Genomic DNA, 26,448 nt, shown 5'->3' with positions numbered 1-26,448 from the left:
TGTCCTGGTGCAGGGGATTGCTCCCTCCCAAGTTCAGGACTTTGCACTTGTCCTTGTTAAACCTCATGAGATTTCTTTCAGCCTAATCCTCCAACTTGTCTAAGTCACTCTGAATCCTAGCTTTACCCTCCAGCGTATCTATTACACCCCACAGCTTGGTTCCAACCGCAAAGTTGCTGAGGGCGCACTTCATCCCCTTTCCAGATTGTTAATGAAGATATTGAACAAAACCGGGCCCAGGACCGACCCCTGGGGCACTCCACTCAATACCAGCTGTGAACAAGACATTGAGCCATTGATGACTACTTTCTGAGCCCAATGTTCCAGCCGGTTTTCTATCCACCTTACAGTCCATTCATCCAGCCCGTACTTCCTTAGCTTGCTTACAAGAGTGCTGCAGGAGACAGTACCAAAAGCCTTGCTAGTCAAGATATATCATGTCCACTGCTTTCCCTGCATCCACAGAACCAGTTCTCTCATCCTGGAAGGCAATTTTCTCATCTTCCCTATGCAGAAAAGCTTGTCTTGGATTAGAATTAGGACACAAGTATGCTGATCCTATTCATGTTTATGCCACACACCTACTGTGTGATCTTGGGCAAGTCACTCACTCCTTGTGCTCCAGGTGATCATTTGTGGAGTACAAATGAGCTATTTCGCTACCAGAGGAGCATTGCAAGGATAAACCCATTCATATTTATGTGGGGCTCTGATGTTACACAGAGGCACACCACAGAAAAGTATAATGCCTAAGGTTAATTTATAATCAGCTCAGTTGCAAAGTGCTGCTAATCAAACAAGCTGGAAAAATACAGAAGCCATCTCCTTGGCATGCTTTGTTAATGTAGCAAAATCATGTCAAGTTCCTGCCAGTGAAGAATTTCGAATGCAAGGGCTTAGCTGGTGTAACAGCTGTGCCCAACACCCAGCCTACGACTCCAGCAAGCATGACAGCCGTTATTCCCCAGTACTGCAGACAAAAGGACGAAAGTCAGCAAAGGCCTCAATCCCACAGCATCCTGTTAACATCCACGTGCAGAGTTTAAGCACTGCTGTCTCCTTTTCACTGCCTACTGATTTGCCTTCTTGTCATTTCTGCTTTCCAGAGAGATTCCTAGTAAATCCTTCCCCTGTAATGCAGGGGCTCCAAATACGAAATACCTCATTGGGATCTGTGACACCTGCTGTATGATGAACAAAACCAACCTCATGCCACAGATGAAGAACTCTAACTATGAAAAAGAGACGGGGAGTCTCGCAGTGGTGGTTGGGAGAGGAATTTTAAGTCCTCCCTAGTTATGCTGTAAAACAAGCCTTGATTCTACTTCACTCACTTCTTTTCTCTCTTCTGCAAACTAAATGAGGAATATATAAGGGGAGGGAGCTCCTGAGGGAAGACTTGTGTCTAATGAAGGGAAAGGAAGGGTCATCAGGTGATTGCGTGGCACAAAGGAGAATAAAATCTGGCACCGCAGCCCTATTGCTTGAAAATACTTGAGACAAGGACAACCACACACAGGCATATGCAGACGCCCACTGTTTCATTTATTAGCATACCTGCCTACATGAAACTGTACTGGCAGCCTGGAGGTTTGTAACCCTGCGGTTTTGGTATATTGTGAGTGCTTAAATTGTTTAAGGTGTTTAAATTCCAGACCTGAGCATTTTTAGTCGCTGATGAGCAGTCGGAAATAATCTTAGCGTCTACAAACAGCTTGTGATTTCTTCAGACAAAGCAACAATATATGTGACATTCCCCAGCCATTCTTGTCTGCAGCAGATGAGAAGACTTCCTTGTTATCAGCATGTACCAGCCAAAGGCTAGCCAGCCAGCCAACACTTCCAACAGAGAAATAGGTGCATTGCACTGCTGCAGTAGCCACATCGAAACGCAATCCAGGAGTCCCCTATATCTGCAAAATCCATCATCTGAGGTCCCATACATAACGAATTAAAGTGAAAAAGCTGGCAGCATATGGATTGTCTAAGGAAGAATAAATTCTCAAGTCAAACGCACACGTGTGCATTCAAATGTTTAGCTTGCAGGGCAGGTGCGAGTCAGACTGAGCCCGTTGCCTTGTATAGCAGCACTGAGGAAGTGGTTTGTTTGCTGCTATTAGGCCTTGGTTTTGTTTGCGCTAGTAACAGATGCGTTTAAAAAAAGGTCCTTAGACCTGGATTATGGTGCCAGAGAATAAAAAGCGATTACATCTGGAGAACATTTGATGCTCTGGACAACAGAACAGTTGTTCACTCAGTCAAAACCAACACTGTCGGCAGGACCATCTCCAAAGTATGGGCTGCGTGGACAAAATTAGCATTTCTCTTCCGATTTGACCGTAGGCAGATCTTCCCAATCCTCCTAAACAGAGCTTGAAAATTAACGTGTTAGAAAAGCTTCAGCTCATGCTAAGAATCCTGTGAATATTAACATAATTAATGGCATCAGGAGTGCTGGAAGTTGGCGGAAACATCAGGTGAGTCAACGGGAGTGATGACTGCACCCAAGGGGAGAAGTTGGCTTTTCGAATGTAGGAGATGTTATTGGAGTATAATTTTACAGTGGGTCGCTCCTTAGCTCAGCTGTAGGGCAAAAATGAATGCCACTATTGAGCAAACTGCTGGAAAAAATATATACATGGGAGACTGAAAAGGCAGTGGAAGCACAGCTCTGGAATTGCCTCCTGGCAGATCTTCCTTTGCAGAAAAAAAGGACACTAGAAGTCCTCCCCCCGGCCAGGCAGAGGAGGCCCCTCTATATGGACAAGGTGACAAGGCACTAGAGAGTGTTCTGCAAATCTTATCATGCGATTTCTGTCAACACATGATAACAGAGTTAAACCCGAAGCAAGCAGGAGGGCAGACAAAGCTTCATGTCCAACTCACGACCTCTGCCACTTCTTTTATGTATACCAACCAATTTTCTTCTCTTTGCAAGTCAACTTTAAAAATGATTCAGCAGTTGACGCAACTTCACTCTGCCTTAACTACCTCAAAACATTCAATCATTTCCAGCATAGCTGAACTATTATGATAATATTCCACGGCTCTCGGCAATAAGTGAGCTAGAGAGAGTTGCGTGGAAATAATCCATCAAGGGGTTTTGGTGAGTAACTTCATGTTCGTAGTGAGGTTGTTACTAGAAGCTCTCCAAGGAATTTACCCCTCCTGTAAATCACTATGGCCTATTGTTCTCTGCACCGTTAGAACATAGGGTATTATGGTAGTCGTGCAAAGAAATTACCCTTAATGGAGAGAGGTATTTTGAATCCTGATGTGCCTCTTCGTTCTACGCTGCTCTTCCATTTGCTTTCCAATGGGTATTCTTTTACTTTGCTTAGGAAGGGAGGCTTGGTTTGACTTCATTTGATTTCTGTGATTATACTTGGGGATATGGATTTTTCTAACGTGTCTAAAGGGATTCTTCACACTCCCCTGTACAAACAAAGGATTCTTTGATACTTTAACAGAATATTTAAATAGGGCAAATGTGGCTGCTGTAGTTGACATGTTTGCACAATCTCACACTTCAGTGACCCACAGTCTGGTGTGAAATATGAAAAAATGGGGGGGGAAAAGGGTTTTTTTTTAAAAAAGGCAGCTTCTCACTGCACTGTTTGTGGCTAGACCATTTCTTTGTTTCTTGAAGCCCTCTGCAATAATTTTGATATTGAGCAAAGTGAGGCTTATTGAAAGTGGCATAGCTGAACATTAGCGGGTTCCCCTGCTGTTTGGTTTATCCATCCGTTGAACTCCCAGCACCATCTCGGTCTGAGTGTGTCCCTCTGGTGATATAAGCAACTGGCGGCAAGAAAAGCCTAGATGTTTTCCAACTGCCAATATTTATGTTGCAACTACACACTTTTTTGCTCCATTAATAACTACTCGTCTCCCTTAACCAACCTCTACTCAGGGGACAGCACATCTAACGCTAATGCAATGGGTTCCCAGGAGGCTGCTACTGACGGCCTACAGACTTATCAGATATAGGGTCTTTTTAGAGATTGGAATTTACTGGATTTTTCTGCATTACACGTCACTCAAAGTTAAAAAGACCTTTATGAAGACCTGAAAAATGATGGAGAGAGAAAGTGAGTACACAGTGTACCAACTGTACAGCTAATTGCAGCCCATCCCTGCCTAAGGAGGAAGAGATAAATGTTCTCATTTAACAATTTTACTTGACAGACAGGGTACTCTGAGTAGTCAACATGCCCTAGCAAAGCCCCTTCTATATTGCTTACAATTCTGCTGTTTTTCACAAACATCGAACAGTTCTCAATGCAGCCTCATGAGAGAGGTAGAACAATTCCCCGTTTTCCACACTGGCTACGAAATATGTACAGAAACTTGTCCACAGTCAAGCATTACCTTGGGGACTGGCTTGGAACGAGAATCCAGGTTCTTGGCTCCCTGTCTTGCGCTTCATAAGACAATATGGCCCCTCTCTCTCGTCTTAGCCAGGAACTGCGTGCTCTGGACCAATGGAAATTCTTACTCAAACTTGGAAAGCTTATACAGTAGCACAAATTACAATGCGATAGCAACAGCTTTTGTGCCAATAATTCTCTTCACGTCACGCTTCTCTTGCTTTTGGTGGTCTCTGTACACCAAAACTTAATGTGTGGCCCTACACTCTGGCCAGAACTTAGTAATGCAAGAATACAGGGGAAGAAGACAAAGAAAGATGACTGGTTTCCAAAGTAAGAATTACTTTTGACTTTGTGTAAAATGGCAGATGAAAGCCAAGATCTGGCTCTAGCAGGAGCAAAATGTTTCAAATCAGAAAACCAAGCAAACACAGCATACCAAGCACATCAACGGCAGTGTTCCTGGTCATTAAGGAGGTTGAAGAACTGCGATACATAAAAGAAAGGCACACAAAAAGCATTTCAACAGTTGTTCCTCACCCTATTTATATTAATCAATGATTAGTCTGCCTTGTAAAGGGTTTTTTTCTTTTAAAATGTGGATACTCATTTTGCTCAGCCAAAGTCTAAATCACAAGGCTACCGACTTGTTTGGCATCATTTTGGGATTTGGTTTGGTTTACAAGTGAGCCCAAGCAAGTAAAAATGAGCTTCTCAGTATATGAACAAAGGGAAATGCCCAACTCCCAAGAGTTGGCTTTTTTTTTCTCTGAACCCACAAAACTGCTCCCTTCCACATAAAGCATATCACAGATGCGAAATCATACCACTTTCCTAAATATGTTGTTTCAACTAGATGCCTCTGAATTGTCACCTCCAGGAATGGTAGTATTAATTTGCAAAACAAATTCAGGTACTACTTTAGAAGGAGAAAAGCTCCAGACGGATTCCCACGACAGATCACTTACTGAATGACTGCTGTAGGCTTCTGGCAGAGATCTGCCAGTGCCCATTTTGTACAAAATGCAGAAGACCTGTTCAGGGACTGACCTCTAAACAGACTCCTTTAAGAGCTGACCCAACATACGTAACATTTAAGTCAGTTCAAATAGGCCGGGGTCATCTTCATTCACAAACACAATAGTAACGTGTTTCAAGATTTATACCACCATCCTGACACTAAATGCAAGTGCTACAATCCTTAGACTTGGTTAGCACAGGCAAAACTAACAAGCACTAAGGTTGTTTGGTTAAAATACTAAAACTAATGCATCTCGTCCGGCCACAGTGGTGATTCGGAGATGTATGGCATGTGGCCAGCTCCATAAACAGAACCATAACCCAGACACAGCCTATCATGGAGTTTAAATCCTTAGGACAAGGCGTTCCCTCGTCAAGTTGATTTTGATTTTTAGGGGCAGAATGTTAGCAGGTGAAGGGGAGCCTGGAGAAAAACCCTAGCGCTCTTTGTTGCTCCCCATTATGTCTTGCCTCTTGATTTCCTTCATTTTTTAATTCAGTATCTGCCCTTCACATTTAGAACCTGCATAGAATAGGGCTAGGCTCTGATTTAGCACAGCTCAGGGATAACCTACTTCCTTTGCTACAGAAAAAGGAACAGTCCAGCTTCCTGGATATATAGTTACAGCAAGTTACCGAGGTTTTAGAAAAGGATGCAAAGGGACTTGAAAATGCTGTATAGTGAAAAAAGTAGGCCTCCTCCAGGAAGTACTGCTTGTTCTTACTTCATGGCAGAACAAACAAAAGAGAGAGGAAGATTCATCTGTATCCAGTGGATTTGGGTTTGGCTAATGCAGACCTCTGGGATTCCACCGCTGCTTGCACTTAATTCTCCAGTTCATGCACCTCAATGTGTTTCTTCTATGAAGATATGAAGAGTCAGGGAGATTAGGTGTTACACATGCATGTGAGCATGTATGCACACACGTGAGTGCAACAGAAAGCCAGAGGCTTTAAAGTTTAACTCTAAATTGAAGTCTCCTCATGAGAAAACTCAAATGATGCACAACAAAGGCTTCCATCCAGATTAAAAGCTTAAATGAATTAATAATTGAAACTTTACACAGAAGTTAGGACTCCTGTAATAGCTAGACATACCAAGATAAAGAATAAAATGTTTTATGGTAGTTAAAAAGGATATTAGGATATTCTTTGTTTTTGAAAGATGCCACGACGTCAATGGTGAACACAACCATAGGCAGACAGACCTGTTTTATGCCATGAGGAACTATAGTTTTTAGATTTCAATAACTACGTAAGCTCAAGTTTCACAGAGCAGCAACGTCATGCAGCAGTTATACAACATTTTTAGCAGCAAAAACATTACTTGGAGTCATACAACTAAAATGCTGCAATGGATGGATTTGGGACAGAATAATCCCTGCATTTATCAACTATACTTTTCCTTCTTCTTTTCTCTCGTTCCCCACTGTAAGACAATCAAGGTATCCCCTGATAAAGCCATCAGAACATAAACCTGCAATGACAGTCACTGTACTTAGCTGCATACCACATACCCCCAAATAAACCATGTGCCTTGCTTTGGGAAGGTAAAATGAAGAGAAAAAGATTTTTCCCCTGTTTAACAAGCTGTTTAGAATCAGTTTCCTCATTTAAGACATGCACACCAAGTATTGATGGCTAGTTTTCTGGGGGGAAAAGGTGCACATATGTGCCTAAAAAAGTTATGCTATGCATACTTCCTTATAAAGCCCTCAAGTATGAGCTCAGAATACGGATATCCTCAACAGGCCAAAAACCCTTCTGGGGTCTCTGCATTTTTACTCAGGACTTCTTAACTACAGTCATGCCTTTAAATGAGTGTCATTAGTTCTACTTCTGTAAAGGGAAGGGGGGACCAGTTGGACAGCAGCAAGGAGACATTTCTGAATGCCTACCAGCTCAGTAGCATTAGGGTCTTCATATTGCCCTTCCTTTAGATTGGACGGCCCATGCCAAAAGTACAAAGTAGATCACACGCACTAGCTACAGTCACAGAATCATACAATATTAGGACAGGAAAGACCCTCAGGTTGTCATCTAGTCCAGCCCCCTGCCAGAAGGACAATCGTCCCCAGGCAAACTATCCCACACAAGTGCATCTAACCCAGGGGTTGGCAACCTTTTTGGGCAGAGTGCCTAAAACACCCACAACCTCAACTTGTAAGACACTGGTATGCCAGGGGCACATGGCGGGGGAGCTGTGAGGGGCCCAATCCTTATGCCAGCAGCACAGCCCTTGCCCCTCCCTGCCACCTGTCCCGAGGCACATGTGCCAGGCAAAATGCCTTTGCATGCCATGCTCTGGTACCCGTGCCAGGGGTTGCCTACACCTGATCTAACCTATCCCTAAAACTACACAGCAACCCTGTCACATACTATTTAGCAACCTACGTTTTTAAAGCACTGTATTAATCATTTGTACGCTGCCATATATTAACATTAAATAGGCGATTGGAGAGGTGATTATGTGGTAAACAGTTCTGCCAGCCAAGTTAAAACTCTCAACGGGATCCTGATTGCTTGAGACCTCTACTGTACTCCCTCAGTTTGCAAAATATTACACATCCCAACCCTCCACACAGAGCCAAATGCATAGTCTTTGTTTCAGCAGTGCCACAGAGTGGTCTCTTTATTATACTTCTGGCAAAAATATCTTAGCAACAGCTGCTGGACCTACGAGCTCCACAAAATGTGTAAAGAGGCACACAGAAGTAGTTTTTCTAGTCTGCAGTTTAACTATACCTTGGAGAAATACTGTTAAGAGAAGAAAGGTTCCTTCCATCACAATGTTCCCACAGCAATGTGTGTATTGAGGGGACAGAGAAGAGGAAGAGAAGTGAGTTATTTGCTACTGCAGCAGTCTCCTTTTCCCTTGATGAAAATTCCCCCTAGTGACAAACAACAAAGAATAGAGGAAGATATTATTGTGTCAGTGAGAGGGTGGAAATCTGGGTAGGAAGATCAGCAGTTCTCTCCAGTGCAGCAGTCTGAATATTCTTCACCACTGAACTAAACAGCTGCCTTGGCCATTCAGATTCCTAAATCTTTAAAAGAGCCGATTTCGAAACCTAATCTCTTGGCAGTACTAGCTTTGTTCTACAACAGAAATTAGGGAGCAAATATGTCAAATGATATGTTGTAAGCCATGGGTCTTGCACATCTTCTAATATCGCTTGTGTGCTGAATAAGTTTCAAGGGAGGTGATCTTGAGACTAGACAATTATTTCCTTTTGACCCCAACTGAGCTAAGTATCACTGTGAATCTGGAATCGTTTTAATTTCCCAGATTGTTGTCATCCTACATTACCTTTCAGTTTCTGATGGAGAATTTTACACCTCACCTTTCCACCAGAAATCAGTCAGATAAACTGAAACCTCCAGAGGAAGAAATGAATATGGTAATGTGATTCATTTCATTAAAACAGTATGGAAAATGATTTTACATGTGAGGCACAGATCAAAGTGCTAACACCTTAACAAGCAGCAATGCGTCCATCAGAGGCTGTATTACGACATTACTCCTACAATCATCTAAAAGTCTTTCTACAGATTTCTAAGTGTAAGATTCCAAGGTCCCTTAAAACAGAAACAGATTAGAGAACATTTGGCAGTTTGGATGATAAGCTTTTTCATTTAAGTGGCTGCAACAAGCAAAGCCACATCCTTTCATTTTCTGCAGTCAAAAATGAAAGCACCTGCATAGAGCTAGAAGAAAGGTTAGCTCGACCCTACATACGTACCAGTGCATGCATGTTTTTCCTGCAGTACACCACCTTCTGGGGCTTGATGAATGCGAATGTTTCTAGCATTGGTGCAAAGTACTACACATCAATTAATATTCATTCACTGGCAAAACAATCTTATTTACTGTCTGAACCCTGCTTTATTCCTTCACATAGCAAGCAGCAAAAAGAGGTCTGAGAACAAAGGCAATAGATACAGCGGCTCCCTGCTCAGCTGCACGTGATCTGGATAGCTGACAAGGGAGCTGTCAGAATGATGTTCACTCTGTCCAACCTGATCTCCCTTACGACTCCGACGGACGGGAAGGAAGGGAGCAAAGATGGTTACAGCCCAGCAGAAATCCATCTGAGAGAGCTTTTGCACAATTCACCTGGCATCTAGTGTCTTGTCTGGATGTGAATGGGGGAAGAGTATGTGCTGACCAGGCTGATTTTAAAGATCATCTGAGCTGATCTCAAGATCCCCTGCTAAATGAGTCTGCCTTTATGCTGTCCTCTTCAGCATAGTGAAGAGCTATAGGATGGATCTATTTATGGATGTGAGATAGTCAACGTTTTCTTGCTTTCACAATGCCAACTGAGAGCATGATCCTCTGTGGCTCATCAACAGGAAAAGGCAAAAGGTCTTGAGGGCCCACAGCACTGTTCTGGTAAATCTGTATCCGGACCTCAAAGTATATAGTTCTTCTGTGGAGAATCAGGAAAGAGCTGGAATAACATCCTCTCCCTTGGCATTAATGTCCTGACTTGTGGTACCCAGACAGAGGCACTGGCGGGCAAGGTAAGAGTTCGTGTAAATGAGGAGGAGACACCAAGGTAGGTTTTTCCTGCACCACTCCAAGACTACTGCAGCCTTATATGTGGTGCCATGTAAGCATTTCATTCCTAGCGTAGGTCAATGAGATTGTTTTGGGTTCAGAATTTGCTTGCAGGAAAAATGGACTTAGTACCCTAACCAGACCGATCAAGATCTAGAAACTGCCAAGTGAGATGAGACTAAAGAATGGAGTATATCCCTTTTAGTACTGGGAGAAAAGATGCAGCCAACTGCATGCTGGATTACTAAGCGAGTCTTGCCCAGATACAGATGGCATGGACATGGGCATTGGTCTTCAAAATGATCACTGAACGACACAGACCTCTAGAAGCCCTTCAGGGCCTGAGACCCAATGCACAGCCTCTAAAGGGTAAGATGCTGAAAAAGAGGAAAAGGTGTGCAAGGACAAGGCATTGTATACTGCTCTGCACAAACTACAAGAAAAGTGAGAAAAACTAGGGGAAGTTCTAGCCTGAAGACACAAAGGTGAGGTCCATTTGCTGCTCTGTGTGGGAAATAGGTATTGAGGTGATTGGGAAGCAGAGCCACTTACTGAGTAGGGTAACCTCACCCTTGTGCAACATCCCTTGTGCAGTTCCCAAAGGGTAAAGCTCTTCAAGGCAGTTCTATGGCTCAGCAGCAGCAGAGCCACATCCTACAGGTGTGAAAACCCACAGCTCCTTGAAGAAGAAAGAAGTGATGTGTGCTGAGGAGTCCAGACACCCAAATAATTTGCACTGTGTGTGGAGCCTTCCACCACTTGTTCTGCACTCCAAACCCGGGTTAGGTCAGTCCTAACAAAGTCATTATCATCAGTCATTATCATTAGCAGGCTTCTGAGAAATGACTTGCTGCGAATTACTCCAGGGTTTAGTAGACAGGTGTTAATGCTACAGATGACATGCATTCACTGGCTCTTGATCAACAGTCTCAACAGAAAGAGCTAGGTTTGAGAGTTCAAGGGCTGAACTCCCCTTGCATTCCCAGATGCACTAGCACTGCCTATGCCCTCCTTGCTCTGTAGGTGGAGAACTTCAGTCCCTCTGGTCTCCTACCAGCACAAACATTTGCTTTTATAAAGTTTTCACCACCAACTGAATTAACTAAGGGCTTGTCTGTACTGGGGAGCTAATTGGGACTTAAGCTGGGAATGTCTTTAGGGCAAAAAATGCTATCTCCTAATTAACTCCCTATCTGGATACCCTTATTCTGGATTAAGAGCCTCCACACCAGCCATGTCTACACATGCACTTAACTGTGAAGCAGACTAATTAGCTGTGGAGTAAAGCATCACCGTGTACACATGTGATGCTATTAGGCCACTGTAAACTAATTAATGCTACGGTAAAATAGTAGTCAGGGACAGAACCATCTTACAGGGGGGTAATTAACTGTGATTAAATGTACGTGTAGATGCTGACTGCGGGCATAAATTGTGCCTGGTCAGCCCAGCCACCAGGGGTCAGACTTCTGCCTGCCACTTAGCTATCTGGTTTTGCACTTTCAGCACCCTTATGCCCCAGCCAGACTCTGCTGCCTGCCACTACCACCCAAAGCCCCAGGCTGCCCCGCCATGCACCCGGCATAAACTGCTCCACCCCAGCTCAAATTGGTGCTGTCCTGGGCATACATGTAGACACTGCACCCAGAAGTTTACTCCAGCTCAAACTGCTCCGGATTTTATTGCTTCAAACTAATAGCACATGTAGATGCACCCACTGGGAGTCGATCAGTCAGAAACAATATTCCAGCATAACTCCCCATGCTGTTAGGCCCTTATGGCTTACCTATACACAGGGTTTTTTTTTTCCTGGTGTAGCTGGTGATTTGAAATGGGGTAAAGACATCATTGCAAACACTGCTTTAAAATAATGCAGTATATCTCCACTGTGTGCAACTACATTAGTGCAAAAGTCCCTAATATGGACAAACTCTATGTCTCCCAACCCAAACCAGTCTGTAGTCTGGCACAAGGAAGGCACACATACCCTAAGGGGGGGAAGAATATGTCAAATGATCAAAGTCTACTCTTCCGGGTGTGTGTATGTGTGTTCAACCGCAAGTAATGCTAACAAATGACAGGCTGAAGTTAAATGCTGAAAAGTTACTTCAGAAAATCAGGACCTCAGTTGCTTTCATAGAAAATGCCAATTGCAGCCTTTAGGGAAAGGGTGAAATGAGTGGTGCTGCTGCAATACAGCTGCTAATTAGTCCATAAGGACTCATGTTTATGACAAGAGTGAAATCTCACTGCTGCAGCAGAAACCACGTTGGCTATGCACAGCTCTATTGTCTTTGACAATACCACAGCGATGACTAGATACCTATTCTCAAACACACATACAATGAGGTGGATATCTGGCCATATGAAAGACAGTTTCATAGAATCACGGGAAAGTAAGGCCAGTAGGCAACTTCAGAGGTCACTGCCAGAACATCCCCATCCAAACCATCCTATACAAATCTGTGGTCTAACCTACTAGTAAAACCACAAAGTCACTCCTGACATAACCACAAGGCATCACACCCAAACTTACCACAGGTAAGGCATGGGGGACAATGAGATCCAAGGCAGGCCGTGCCCCACCCTGCCAGAGGAAGGCAAAAATCCCCACAGTCTATATACCAATCTAACCAAGGGGTAAAATTCCTTCCTGCTCCCAAAAGTGATGATCAATCTGCCCCTGATGGGAGGGGCAAGACCCTCTAGCTAGGAGCTTCTGGGTTTAAGTCTCAGCAGGAGCACAGGCACAGCCAAGTCAAAATCCCTAGTCTGGGCTGCAGCCAGCACCCACTGCTTCCAAGGAAGGCAAAAAAACCCCAACCCCTGACACATGTAGGAGGGGGAAAAAATTCCTTCGCACCCCTGGGGACACAGCAATCAGCAAAGCCCAGAAAGCCCAGTTTACTAATTAGACTTCTAGTTTCCTTAACCTTCTGCAGGCACACAGCATATTCCCAAGTGTTTCAATCTCATGTTACTGCAATTAAGGGACACATCTAGGGAACAGAGGATGTCCCTTAAAAAGGGAATTTGGTATCCTTGAAATATAATTGAAGAGTCACAAATGGAGTTAATCTGATTGAGGTTTTACAGTGGAACAGTACTTAGCCCTGGCACTAGCACTGTGCATGTAATAAACAAAATAAAAATTCAAATCAGCCACAGAAACAGCTAAGGCAAGCAATTTCCTTGAGTCTGTATTGACAAGTGCACAATCTTCTACTTGCTGATGCGGCACAGATGAGACACAGACCACCCTGCTTCTGGCATTGTTATAAATTGGTCCTCTGTTTTACTATCCATGTGGACAGTCCCAGCCTGATTTTCATTGGAGCCAAGGATGCTCAGCATTTTTGAAAAAGTGAAGCCATACGTGTACCAGGGAGATCTGTACCTTAGACATGCCAAGAGGACAGCTCTCACAGCCAGAGCCCTTGTGACCGAACACAGAAGATAGCAGCGTCTTCATTTTAACTACTGCATTTCCTGCTCATGTGGCTGAAGGCAGTGGGGCCAATCTTTCTGGCAGGCGTGCCACAAATTAGCATCACATCCTCCCTGAATGCCACTCCAATGTTTTCCCCCTGCCCGACCTGATACTGTGCTTTCTGCTCTCTGCCCTGTGCTCCTGGCCTGGCCTTATGCTCTGCTTTCTGCCCCGTCTGCTGCTGTGTGCTTGTCTGACCCAGATCTGCTGCATGCCACACATGGAGGCTGCCCTTGCCACTTGTGGTTCCCATACCACAGGCTGGCCGCCCCTGCCTTAAGGAATGATTCTTCATGGAAAGTTTCTCCACCAACTGCACGGTCCCTCTGAAGAATGATATGATAATTTATGTTTGACGCTCCCTAACCTCAAAGGGCACAGTCTGGAGGTTCCCAGGCAGACCAGTGTGTTCAGCTCCACATCTGAACTACTTCTTTAAAAAAGCAGATAGAAGCTGAGGAACATTCTCCGAGTCAGTGAAACTGCTCTTCTGTTTGTGGCAGCCACAAAAAAATAACAAAAAACCCCATGAAGTATTCTTTGCTTTCTCTGCTGACATGGCATCATGAGAGAATCCTTAGAGCTTCAGGCAATTCTGCTGACATGATATGATGCTGTTTCACAAGCAAGAATTAAAAGGAGTCATTGTGGTCTGTGTGATATTAGACACACAGGGAAAAACAATCTATTGCTACAGATGAAACCCAAGTTAAGTTCTTTAATGGAGGACAGCCTAACAATAGGTCTCCTGCTGATTTCAGTAGGAATCTCCCTGGGATAAACTAACTATAGGACTGGAGCCAAACGAATGTCACCTATTCAGAGTTCGCACCTGAAAACTTAGCTTCTTCTGGAATTTCTATTTTCAGGCCAAAAAGTTAACCCGGGGCTCTGTAAAGCTGAGAGGCAAAAAAAAAAAAAATCATTAAAAAAAATCCAACTTCAGATGCTTCCTCAGATTGACGAAGGGTATTTATACTCAAAAGCTTACAAAAAGAATTTTTCCAACTATTTGAGTTGGTCTAATCAAAGATATCAGATTCACCCAAAGAGTCTTGTCTGCTTATTTCCAACTAATAATACTAGATTGTATCATTAAAGAAATCTGTAGGTAATTTTAGACTGAGATGTACTTTCCTTCTTTCACATGCTCATAGCCTTTTGAAAAATGCATTTATATGGCAAGTTCTACATGCCTGATGCTAATTTAAGAGAACAGTGGGTTTTTTTAATTGAACAAGACAGTGGAAATATTATTTCCGTGGTGAAAAGATTCTATACACAATGCAAACAGCTGTATTTCACACGCTATTTCTCTCAAGATGTCTAGCCCTCAGAGGATGAGACTGTGGTCTACTTTGAAAACTATTGCAGTGGCAAGTTATTGAAAGGCTAGTTTTACACAAAGGTAGTGTGCAAACCCCACTTAAATGACTTGAAAGACTATTTGAGGAAACAGAATAACATAGCTACATTTATTAAAAAGAGCATTAGGGTTGCAAAGTCAAATTCTTAAAATTTAGTAAATGCCATGATGAAGGTTACATGTGCTGCCTTAATTAGCTCCCTTATGTGTATGCATAATTGTATGGTGTTTAATTACTTGATTATATGCTATTTTTTCTACTGGACCTCTGTCTCATTCAGTACATTCACTGTACCAGAGAGCAAAAGAAGGTCTTGTGTGTGCAATATCCTTGATTAACAATTAGGCTGAAAGAAATGAGATGTGTATAACCCCCATCTCATCAGAGAAATGAGAACATCATTGCCTAGGAGAGAAGCCAGGCAGGAGACTACCTTGATTCACAGAACCTGTGTTATCTTCCACTTAATGTGAGAAAGTTTCACCACCCCCCAGGCAGGTGGGTATTTAAAACAGGAAAAAGGAAGCAACAGAGAAATGTGGTAGGAGACAGGTGTAGGAGTCTGCAAGAAGCAGGAAACCTTGAGGACTAGACTGCATCTAGGCTTACAGATAAGACTGTTTAAATCTTCTTGGTTTTTCTGTTGTTTTTTTTTATGGTAAAAACCAAAAGGAAGCTGGCCAGGGGTATGGTGTGATTTGTGCAATAGGCTAGGGAGGAAGGATGCCTAGGAGCTTTCCCCTAAGAAGCAGACCAGGCTGGAAAGAGATGGGTTTAATGACTCTTCTTTGGGAACTTCCTGTACTCCAAAACAAAAGAGAAAATGCTAAGGCCTCAAGCTAGTGTCTCACAAATAGAACCCTAATTCTTATACTTCCTGACTTAAGGGCTTTAAAAAAAAAAAATAATGTCATAGTGAAAACAAATCCAGGTTCAACATCTCTCCTTTAGCAGAGTGACTTTAAGCTTAATTTCTAATGCAACAAAGCTCACTTGAAAAGTGCTTAATGAATTGAAAAGAAAACAGGCCAAGTCATTCCTTCCCAGAGATGTTTAGTGACCATTTCTTCATTTGAATCGGTGCAAGCAAAATGAAGCAGTAGGGTCAACTGAGGATATTGAACTCTAGTTGGGGTTACTTCTGTATAAATAAGCTGTATCAATTCTTTTTCCTTCTCCCTTCTTGGAAAGGAGGGAACTTGAGTCAAGAAAAGACTCTTCAAAGGGAACAGTGAGGTTTCAGCCCCAGTTCCCATATTTCTAGCCTTGTTTAATAGGAGGGAGTTGGAATCAGAGACTTGGTCCTCCTTTAAGAGTGCTTGCTACTAATTCCCCCACACGGTGTTGGGATCCAGTTTGTAAGATCACAACTAGTTGCTAGGGAAATGACTTGCCAGGGAGGATTAATTACTTAATGTGAGGAATAATCAGCAGCAACAGATGAGTGCTTAAGAATCCTGTCTTAAGAGAGTCCTTGATGCTTAAGAGAAGCCAAGTGACCCCTGACTTAAAAACGTAGTAGCAGAATGCTGCACCAACATACAGGCCTGGAAAGGGGGATGGATGGGCATATTCCTGGGAGGTGACAACTACTCCAGAGAAGCCAGTTGCTGTGTTGGTTGCTTGTAAAAGTTGCATATCCAGAAGAGCAGCCTGATCTAAGGCTGTGTCTGCAAGAAAGTTAGGATAACCTAGGAATGTCTTCCCTGTCCCCTCAAAATCAATAGAACAATGTTGCATCCTGAAACACCAACTGCTCTTAAAACTTTTTAAAGTTCTTAACTAACCATTCCCCTAAACTGTGCTCCAAAGGAATGCAAAACTAAGTGACAATGGAAGGGCTCCTTTCTTCCTTCTCCGGAGGCCACTTTCTCTGCCTTTAAACCATGAAGCCTGAATTCAGCTCTACTAAATTTAACAAGGAGGTGCATTTAGTGTGTTAGAAAACATGCACTTTCAAGCTACTTCCTTTCTATATCTGACTCAGATCTTTTCATCAGGATACCTCCCAGTGTCCTGAGGAAAAGTGGTGACTATCCTAGTGTCTCAACTTGCAAACTAAGTCATCTCATCCAAGATATTTGAATAAACTTGCAGGAAATCACTTCTTCTGACTGATTTCCACCCTACTCCAAACTTTAGGAAGTATTTGGGTGCTAAAGAGCCCCACACTTGCAAGGAACTAAGTATTCAATGCAAATTGATTAACAGAAAAACATTCCCCCTCTAGTGAAACTTGATCCATGTGCTTTTTTTTTTTTTTACAAACAGAAAAACTCTGCCTTTTAATAAATGCAAAAAAATACAGTTCTCCACTGTTCCTCAGCCTAGACTCTTCACTTCTCTACTGTATCCAAAAGAGATGCTTCACAAGTCAGCTCTCTGCTTTTCAGTAGTATGTCAAAATGTCTAGGCAGAGATGCTTCAGTACACTGCTAGGTGTGCTGCTTGGCTCTGACCACTAATATCTTTAGGTAAGGCTTACCTCAAGTCCTCTGAAGTCCAGAGGAGACAGGCAGGCAATCTGCTTGCGTCTTGTATACGTTAACTTGCGATTAAGGTACAAGATCTCCTCTGACAGTCCTTCCATGATGCCTAGAAAAAAACTCATCCTGCATACCCAGAGCACAAATAAAAACCTACCCAACTGTAAGCCAGGCAAGCTTCATGTACAATACAACATGAAGGAGCTGTCCTATGTAATGCTGCTGCAACTACAGAATCAATAGTACAAGTACTGTCCGCTGCACCACCATCCTTCATGAGACCGAGCACCTCCAAATTCTGTGTGGTTTAATTATCCCTCCAACATGTGTTTATCATAGCCACTTGCTTCAACCCTATGCTGTAGAATATCCTTCCAACAGCTTTTTGGGTCAGCCAAAATTAGGGAGAATTCCACTTGCTTTTGTCTTCCACTTCTGAACCAGCCACTCCTCTGAGAGAGTCCTGCAAACAGTCTGCTCCAATGCTGCCTTCTAGCTGAACCGCTCTCTGCAAAAGTATCACTGAATTCTTTTTTCCCTACACTTAAGCATAGTTTCTAGCACTTGTAGTGTGGTGAAAGCCTCTGTTAGCAGATCCTTCCTATGCTGAATGTTATCATGTTGGCATAGTGAAAATCCTTTGCTGTCAGTCAAAGACTTAGCAACCTACAGCTGGAGTATTTGGCTCTGGCCCCTGCTGCCCCTGTGGAGCACCTCGGTGTACATCACTGTTTAGAAACTGGGGAGACCAAAGTCTGCTTTAAGACTTCATATTCTGCATGGATACTGCTTCCTTTGCAGGCTGAGGTTCCTGAAATCACTTGACTCAAAGTCTGATTTTTACTTCCCCCAGCAGCGGTCTGCCTGGAGAGAAGCTGCCAAGAAGCAGAACCTCTTTATACAGTGGCTCTTCTGCATGCAGTCAATGAGACCATAACAAAAGAAGACTATTTGTGCAAATAGCCTTTATTCTATGCTCCTTGTACACCACAAATGGCAACATGCACTGCCACTAGAGTGGGACTGCTCATTAAGTGTGTGTGGGGTTTTTTTTGTTGTTTTTTTGGTCTTTTTTTTAGTGACAGGTGGCAGGGATTAAGAATCAATAGTGCTCTCCAACTGCTCAAGGAACTAGCTTTTGATGACAAATTCAGATATAGCAATGTGCAAAAAGGCTCAATATTAAGAGGATTTTGAGTACTAGCCTTCAAGCTCTTCCCCTCTCCTCCCCCAAAACATCTGGAAAGGGGACCTTTTATATGCTAGTCTGCCCCCCATGTGAGGTATTTCTAGGGTGTCTAATAATCTATATGTAAGCAATATTTTGCTTTTTACCTATACTGAGGATCTGAGCTTTTCTATAAATACGAAGTAAGCTAGAAGATCCTCAAAGATGGCACTATCACTTTGCAGATGGGGGAAAGGGAAGAGGTTGTGCAAATGTGGACAAGTCACTTCAATCTACGGCAAAACTAAAAATAGAGCTTCTGACTGCCTCATCCAAAAGCTCACTTATCCTATTAACCTCATCACATTTCAGAAACTCTTAATGCCCTTCTCCAAACAACTCTTGTTCAGCAATAGCCTATATCAAACCAGTTATTCCTAAAAATAAATAAATAAATAAAGGCTGCTGCAGTCAATACTAGGGAATACAGATAGTCCAGGGCAATAATAAGTCGGGTATTTCAGCTGGTCCAATATTGCCTACTTTGTCAGCTGCCTAGTAAACCTCTTGTAAACAGGTTATTCAAGGTTTCTAGAGGCCCCCTCTACTTGCACTAGATGCTTTCTTTTCATTATACCATCTAGAGTCCTAAAAATGTAGGATAAGGTAAAGTAGCATCATTCATCACTCAGTCAGTCACTTAACTTCCATGCCACTATAGAAAACCCAAATCCCAGGATATGAAATGCAGCTTTTGGCACATTCCACTTCAGAATGGACTTTGCCTCTCCTTGATGCAACTTACTCCTGGGTATGCATAGGTGGGTGGGAAATACTTTTACAAGCCTCATGGCAGTACACAACAAGGAAAACAAAGAAGCAGTGGGCTAATACCAAGAGGAACTGGCTCTCTTACACAGAATATGATGCTTGACAAATTAGCTGCAAAATAACTCCTGAAGCCACAAGCTAAGGGCCCTAATAAAGGAATACTAACCAATTTTCAAGCACTCTACCACAGATGTAAAATCTAACAGCAGGCATAACTAGTGGTGAACAAACAAAGCCTCAATCTTGCCTCTAAGACCCTCCTGCTCTGAAACTGCTAACTTAAAATAATAGTGGACGTAGTATTCTCCCTAAAAGGGTACCACATTGCAACTGTACCCTGTGGGGTACCCTGTTATGCTGAGTGATGTATGCTGAGAACTAATTATTTGTAAAGCCCTACCTTGGAAAACTCATTTGATGGAACTCATGTGACTTTAACATTCCTAATTTACAGAAGCATTGATAAAGTTACAAATGTAACTTAAGTGCCCACCTTGACTTCTTTATTCCTAACTGTTCCTGCCTCCCTCCACTTTAGAAGCAGCTTCATGTTAACTGCGTGCAAGACATGAACAGTGAGCTCTCTCTCTCTCTCTCTCTCTCTCTCATTAGAAAATGTACAAACAAAGGAGGGCACGGAAACCTGTTATCGGTAGAGTTTTAAGCCACTGCCTTCAACACTTCTATACCTATGAGCTTGCTGCTTCCTGTTGCTTGGGTACATTTCACATGAGTATTTATAGGAATGATAACTAAAAGATCTGCATCTCTTGCAGATGAAGAACAGAGGCTTCCTGTCATGGCTCCATGGATGCTTTGCGTAGTTACAGTTGCAATCGCTGCTTTGCAAATCAATCCCCTGGGGAAAATAAAAAAAATCCCTCAAGTTTCCAATATTCTGGGTTAGCATCATGATGATCTTCCTGAAAGCCTTGATCAAGCAGCATACTTCAAAACCTGAACCTGTTTATAAAGCTTTGAACTTAAATTAGTGTTGCTTTATGTCCATCCTCCTGTCAAATGAAACTACAGTATCAAATCATGAAATGTGGAAAAACAGATGCTGGCCCACGCAAAAGGCAATCTTCAGGGGGAAGAACAATAAATTGTTAATTAGGCTTTTTTACAAATAGCAACTATGTTATTTCCCAGTGAGATTGATGAGGACAGAGTTTTCAGTATTTACCTGTGCACTAGTGAGGATTAAGTTTTCAAGAGGGGAAAACGAAACCCAAAAGCTGGTTTCTTCTTAAAATTGCTGCTCTTCCCTCCTTCACAAATATGGTCTTTGACTCAAGTGGGAAACAGGAATGCTGCTGTTCCCCATGGAGACTGAGTAACAAGATCACTGCCAAGCATTGCCCAAGGAATTAATCAGCACTGGAAACCACAGTCTGATGCTAGCTGGCTGATCAGCATCTTGGCCACCGCAGCACTTGTACAAGAGACACCAACATATTGTACAGATTGGGTGAAGTGTCTAAGTGAAATCCTGACCTGTGAAATACGTGGGAATTTTGCCACTCATTTCAGCAGGGTAGAGTTTTTACCCTTTGTATCTAATTGGGATGGTGATCATTCCCATTTATAAAGTACTTTTGAGACTTGCAGAAAAGGTAAATAAGGCAAAAGCAATTTGAGAAGCACAAACTAATTTGTTATGATTTCTAGCATCTTTCTTAATCCAAGGTGTAGGAAAGCTGCCCATGTGCGCAGTACTAATTTGGGTGCCTATGGAATAGCTCCTTAGAGCCTGTCCCATTTACTTCAGTCAAGACCCTCTCTCTCTCCTAAACTTCTAGGAAGTCTTGTATTACTAAACCAAGATGTCTAAAACACTACACCACACCACTGGGATTTCAGAACCTAAATCTTTTGAACGCCCATTAAAGTGCCTATGTTGTACCTGGGTGACAAATGACTAAACCCAAGCGCTTAAGATCTGCTGGCTGAGCAAATCAAGGGCCTGGACTAAACGTATGATGACACTTATGTGGTTGGATGTAGTAACCACAGTAATGTTGCATCCATCAGTTCTTAAGCTGATACCTATAACCATGCATCAGCTTTGAACCATCCAGGAGCTAAACATGTTGGTCTCCCTAATTACTTGTATCCCGGAGCAAAAATATAGTTAGGGCTGAAGGGACGGGGAGAACATAGGTTGTGGGAAGCACCTGGAGGAAGGAGGGGTGGGAGTGAAAGGATGCAAAAAGCCCCTGCCACGCTCAATGTACCTGACCTACAGAAGCTGTAAAGACCACCCCCCCACCCTGCAGTTATGCCTTCATACTGCCTGCATAAAGGGACTGGCTTTTGTAATACTATTTTAACTCTGACTCCAAATGAATGCTGTCCTTCATATGTTCACTTCTTCTGTAAGACTTCTGAACACTTTCAACGCTAATGCACTGAACAGCCTCAAATGCAAGCCAACATGTGACTCTACATTGATCACTTGTGATAGACTCTTGTCTGCAGAGTATAACACCTGTCTGGACTGCAGTCTTTTTCCATTTAGAAGTAAAAAAGTTGTTCAGGCAAGGCAATGCCTAAGATGGAGGACCTTTACCTAAGGTTGCTTGCTACTCACTGAGATAGCTGCAGTAGGCTATGAAAACAATGGGTTTTTGCTGTTTTAGAGTAGTATTCTGAAAAACCAACACCCAAGGATGCTGCAACTGTGGTCCCCTTAAGAGTCTGATAAATCACTGCCATAACCTATTTCTGGTTAAGAGTACAGAGGCTCAGCAAACAAAAGCAGCGCATTCTACTAGCTAAATGCTGGCCAGCTGGATTTAAAGAGTGGTGGTGGTTTTTTTCTGTCTAGAATTGACTTGCTCTTGAAGCACAGCACAAGCGGTTTAGTGCTGGGCTATACTCTATGCTGGAGAGAGAGGCAAACCAATGACATCATTACCTGGGGGGTCTGATAAATTATGATGCAAGCTGGCTTTTAAGAAATAGTTGTATAAGACATTCCAGAGGTCTTCGCCCTTGGACAGGAAGGGCTGTTAAACACGTACACTTCATGGGACTAATCTGTACCACTGATGGGACAGAGCAAATGCTGAAAGATGCATTTAACTGAGCTTTACTAAGATAAGTATGGAAAGGGCATCCAAGTCTATCAAGAGACACTCTTCCTATCCAGATACTCCAGCGCTTTCAGAATCTGTTCTGTAGCTTTATAGGGTGTTGGACAGTAGAAACAATTTAAGTATAGGCTTAACACTTCAGAATGAGAGTCAACCAGACTACTTTTTACATGTATTTCAGTTCTACAAATATTTTAGGTAATATTCAATATTTGGCTCTCTATTTTCTGACTTCGTTTCTGTTCGTCAGCTTGCTGCAGAAAAGCAGTTTAGGAACTGTTGGTGAACACACTAATGTATACAAGGATTGCTGCTTGGACAAAAGTGCCATTAAAGGAGTAACTTTTTATGGGAAGCCTGAGCTGCTAGTTTGTCATCTGTTGTGAGAGAAACTAGACGTGCTAGTAAATTGCTTGGTGGCTGTGGATTTTGTACATAGTAGCACATGGAAAACCTACGAGCAATACAAATCATATTATACAAGCGTGGAAACTGGTGCCACACAAATACTTAAGACAAAAGTAGTAAGATACATGAATAACTACTGGCTGTATCTATCTCCAGTAAAACTGAAAGCTTCAAATGCTTGAAGTTTTTTTTTTTTTGTTTGTGTGTTTCTTTTTAAACTTGGAAACTAGGAGTGATGCACTTTAGATCTGCAAGTAACTGGAATAAAATCTCCTGGTTTGAAGTCAAGGACTCCAGCCACAGCATGGTTCTACACTAGTGTCATACAGGAAGGAGACCACATACCTCTGCCATCCAAGCCAGAGGGTGCTTGGGGCTGGAGTGGCGTGGGTGTCAGGTTGACAGCCCAGAAGTCACAAGTTCAAGGCCATAGCAGAAATGCTCATGGCATAGCCCTGCTAGATTCTAACAAATCAGTGGATTCTGCTAAATACCATATAACACAAGGACACAAAAAAGGAAAGAAGGCAGAGGGTAGATTCTTACACCAATCAAACTTCCACAAAGGCATATCCTGTTCAGTTAGAAAGCTTATTGCCTTCTTCGCAATCACAAGTAAACACAACTTGTTTAAAGAAACTGGAACTATCTAGGTTGAACCAGATTTCCAATCAGCACATCTGTTCGATGTTACTGTAAGTAAGAATTTAAGAGACCTTTCACCAAGCAACTTCTGTCACATAAACAGATCTCGTGATGAGGAAGCCAGACCAGCTGTAGCTTAAGCACCACCATTAGGTCTCATGTGCCAAAACCACATATACTGTACCTTGAAGTTACCAAGTTATTTAGGTCTATTAAGTTGAAAGAACAACCCTGCCCCCTACATGGAAGTTTCTCTAAGAGATGTATCCTGAACAAAGACACTCCCATCTTTCAGGACTTGCTCCCCTTTTCCCTCCTATTAAAGAGGGCAAATTAGCACAAATACCAGAATGAGTAGGAAGTTAGTGTTTCTTCAAACATAATGTTTCACACTGTAGAAGTAAATTTAGTCGGGCTTCTGGCCTACTTGACTAGAAAAACAGACAGACCAGAAGTGCTGATACTGCTTATTTCAGTTACATGTTTTGAGATGAGAAATCCTGCATGTCTTATTACCCTGTGCACAGATGTCCAATTAAGTAAACTTGTTTTAGTTTCTCCAAGGTCGTATTTTTTTTCTCTATCTATCTTAAGTATAAAAATGCTTGAAAACTTAGAAAGGAGGAGGATTCCTTTGAAACAGACAAGTGGGTGATTCCCCATGCTGTATGAAATCCTCCCTGTAATCACAGTATAGCCCTAAATAAAAAAAAGCTGGCTCTGTCAGTTCTGATTCAACCACAATGCGAAGTTTGATTTCTTCCACTACACCTACACAAAGGGTGCGATGCTGCAATGTTTTCCTTTGTAGATGAATTCCTCCATGTAGACTTTGGATTTATGGGCAGCTCATCAGGCCCCTTCCTCAGTTAAAGCAGTTCTCAACTAAACTTCTATTTGAAAAGATGACTTGCAAAATCTTTGCCTAAAATCCCTGCTACCTCAAGAATTTAATAAAATTAAAAATAATACTCTACTAAGTACTTCAGTACTGACTTTTTTGGATCAGCCAGTCTAATACTTGCCTTTGCCGCCTCCTGTGGGGGTTGAATTTATTGTTTCAGAGTGGGTCAGGGCCGAATCATTCCAGGAAGTGAACAAAGACTGAACTTGGACTGCTCCCACATGGCTGTACTAAACAGTAACATTTAGGTTATTAAGCTGGCCCATTTAGTTAGTATTTGTCCTACCTGAACCTACCTATGTCTGCTGAAGATAGTGGAAAGTTACATCTGCATGACCTCCTCCTCCTCCCAGCTTTGAAAGGTGACAAAGCACTTTACTTTCAGTAATCTTAACTATACACAGGGCTTAATTCATGCAACACTTAAATATAGCTGTGGTCAAGTTCCCTAACAAGCAGAAGCTACATGTGGTCCCTATACATACTGCCCCAACAAGAATGTCAATTTTATCTTCTGCTTGTTCATTTCTTGGAGTCCTTGAAGATTACTTAACAGATTCCTAGAGCCTAGGGGCTGGAAGAGAGCTCCACAGGTCACATCTAGTCCAACCCCTGCCTGAGGCAAGATCAGCCCTGTCCAAGCCATCCCACATAAATCCACAGTCGATCCTGATGCAACACAAGATGTAATGCCCTAACCTGCCACAAGTACAGCTAACATCCTGCTGCAGCAAAGATCATTAATATACGCTCAAGAGATCCCAGGTAGAGGCCACACCTCCTGCTACAGAAGAAGGCAAAACCCCCACTGTCTGGACCAATCTGACCAGGGGTTAAAATTGCTTCCTGACACCAACTATAGTGATCTGTTGGACCCGCCCCACCCTCCCACCACCACTAGGAGGGGAAAAGATTCCTTTCCAGGCTATGGGGCAGCCAGAAAAGTCCAAAAGCAAAGCAATCCCCACAGTACAGCATAGGCATTGCTACACCAGATCATCCCCAGCCAGTAGCTATCCAACCTCTCCTTGAACCCCTCCAGCAAGGGAATCTGCACCTTCCCTGGCATCTATTCCTCTGCCTCCCTGCTCTGACAGCGAAGAAGTCTTTCCTGAAATCCAGCGTAAAGCTACTTCTTGTTTTTTCTTTGCTGCCACTGACAAGTTAGCTTGAACTTCTGACTAGCCTCTAATGGCCTTTGGTCTAAGCATCTTTCTGACAACTAAAAAAATCATACTGCATGCTTCAGGAAGATTTGCTGCTGCTCCTTTGGAAACAAAAAAGGAAACCATCCCAAAACCCAGATGGTCTGGGGGGTGAAAGGGGGGGAGAGAGAGAAAAAGGACTTCATGCTCTTACAGAGAGAAGCATCTGCTCGCCGTTTGATGGTAGCCATTTATTTGGCTAAATCCAACATCTAGCAGCTCAGATCCTGATGCAGCTGGTAAAGAGATTATATGCATCTCACTGCAGGGAAAGTCCCATTAGGTAAAAAGAGAATCCAAAAATACCACAGAATTACACTGCCTGCGTCTTCCCCCTTCCACCGTACTGTCAGCAAAAAGCGGTGCAGCCAGCACCCAGCTCTACCTCCTGCCCCCGCGCTAAGTATGGCCACAAAACTGGTGTGCAGATTTCCTTCCCCAGAGCCCATCATACTTTTGCTGCTCCTGCTCTGAGGCTTGACCTTTGCAGCAACCTCGGGGAAGGGGGCGAGGCCCTTAGCCAGCAGCTCTCCACCTGCCATAGAGCAGTGGTCCCTTGGCTGGACTGGAGCCTCCCCCCAACACACCTGAGGTCCCCTGGACAGACTCGTGACCTCCCAGATGGACTCAGGCTCCACCCAGGGGGGCTATGAGGCTATGGGGAGCGGGGATGAGTCTAATGCACCCCGACCAGACTCCCAACCCCATAGATGGACTCGCAGCCTCTGGATGGACTCAAGACCCCCAGAAAAAGACTCATACCCTCTGCTTGGATGGACTCAAGACCCCCACACCAGACTCACCCGCCCCACCAATGGATTCGTCAGCCCCTCCACTGACTCCAGACCTGGATGGACCTGAGACAGCGCCCCCCCCCCCCCCCCCCCCCCCC

At 43.2% G+C, this 26,448-nt stretch overlaps 1 protein-coding gene across 1 annotated transcript in view; it reads right to left on the bottom strand.

The window, feature by feature from the left end:
• PDE6D (phosphodiesterase 6D) overlaps positions 1-26,448 on the bottom strand; it is a 55,723-nt gene that overhangs the window by 28,558 nt on the left and 717 nt on the right. The window lies entirely within an intron of this gene.

Source organism: Gavialis gangeticus, unplaced genomic scaffold (genome assembly GCF_001723915.1).
Source record: "Gavialis gangeticus isolate Ggan-Ray unplaced genomic scaffold, GavGan_comp1, whole genome shotgun sequence".
NCBI classification, from domain to species: domain Eukaryota; kingdom Metazoa; phylum Chordata; order Crocodylia; family Gavialidae; genus Gavialis; species Gavialis gangeticus.
This window is presented reverse-complemented; position numbering and strand designations above follow the sequence as displayed.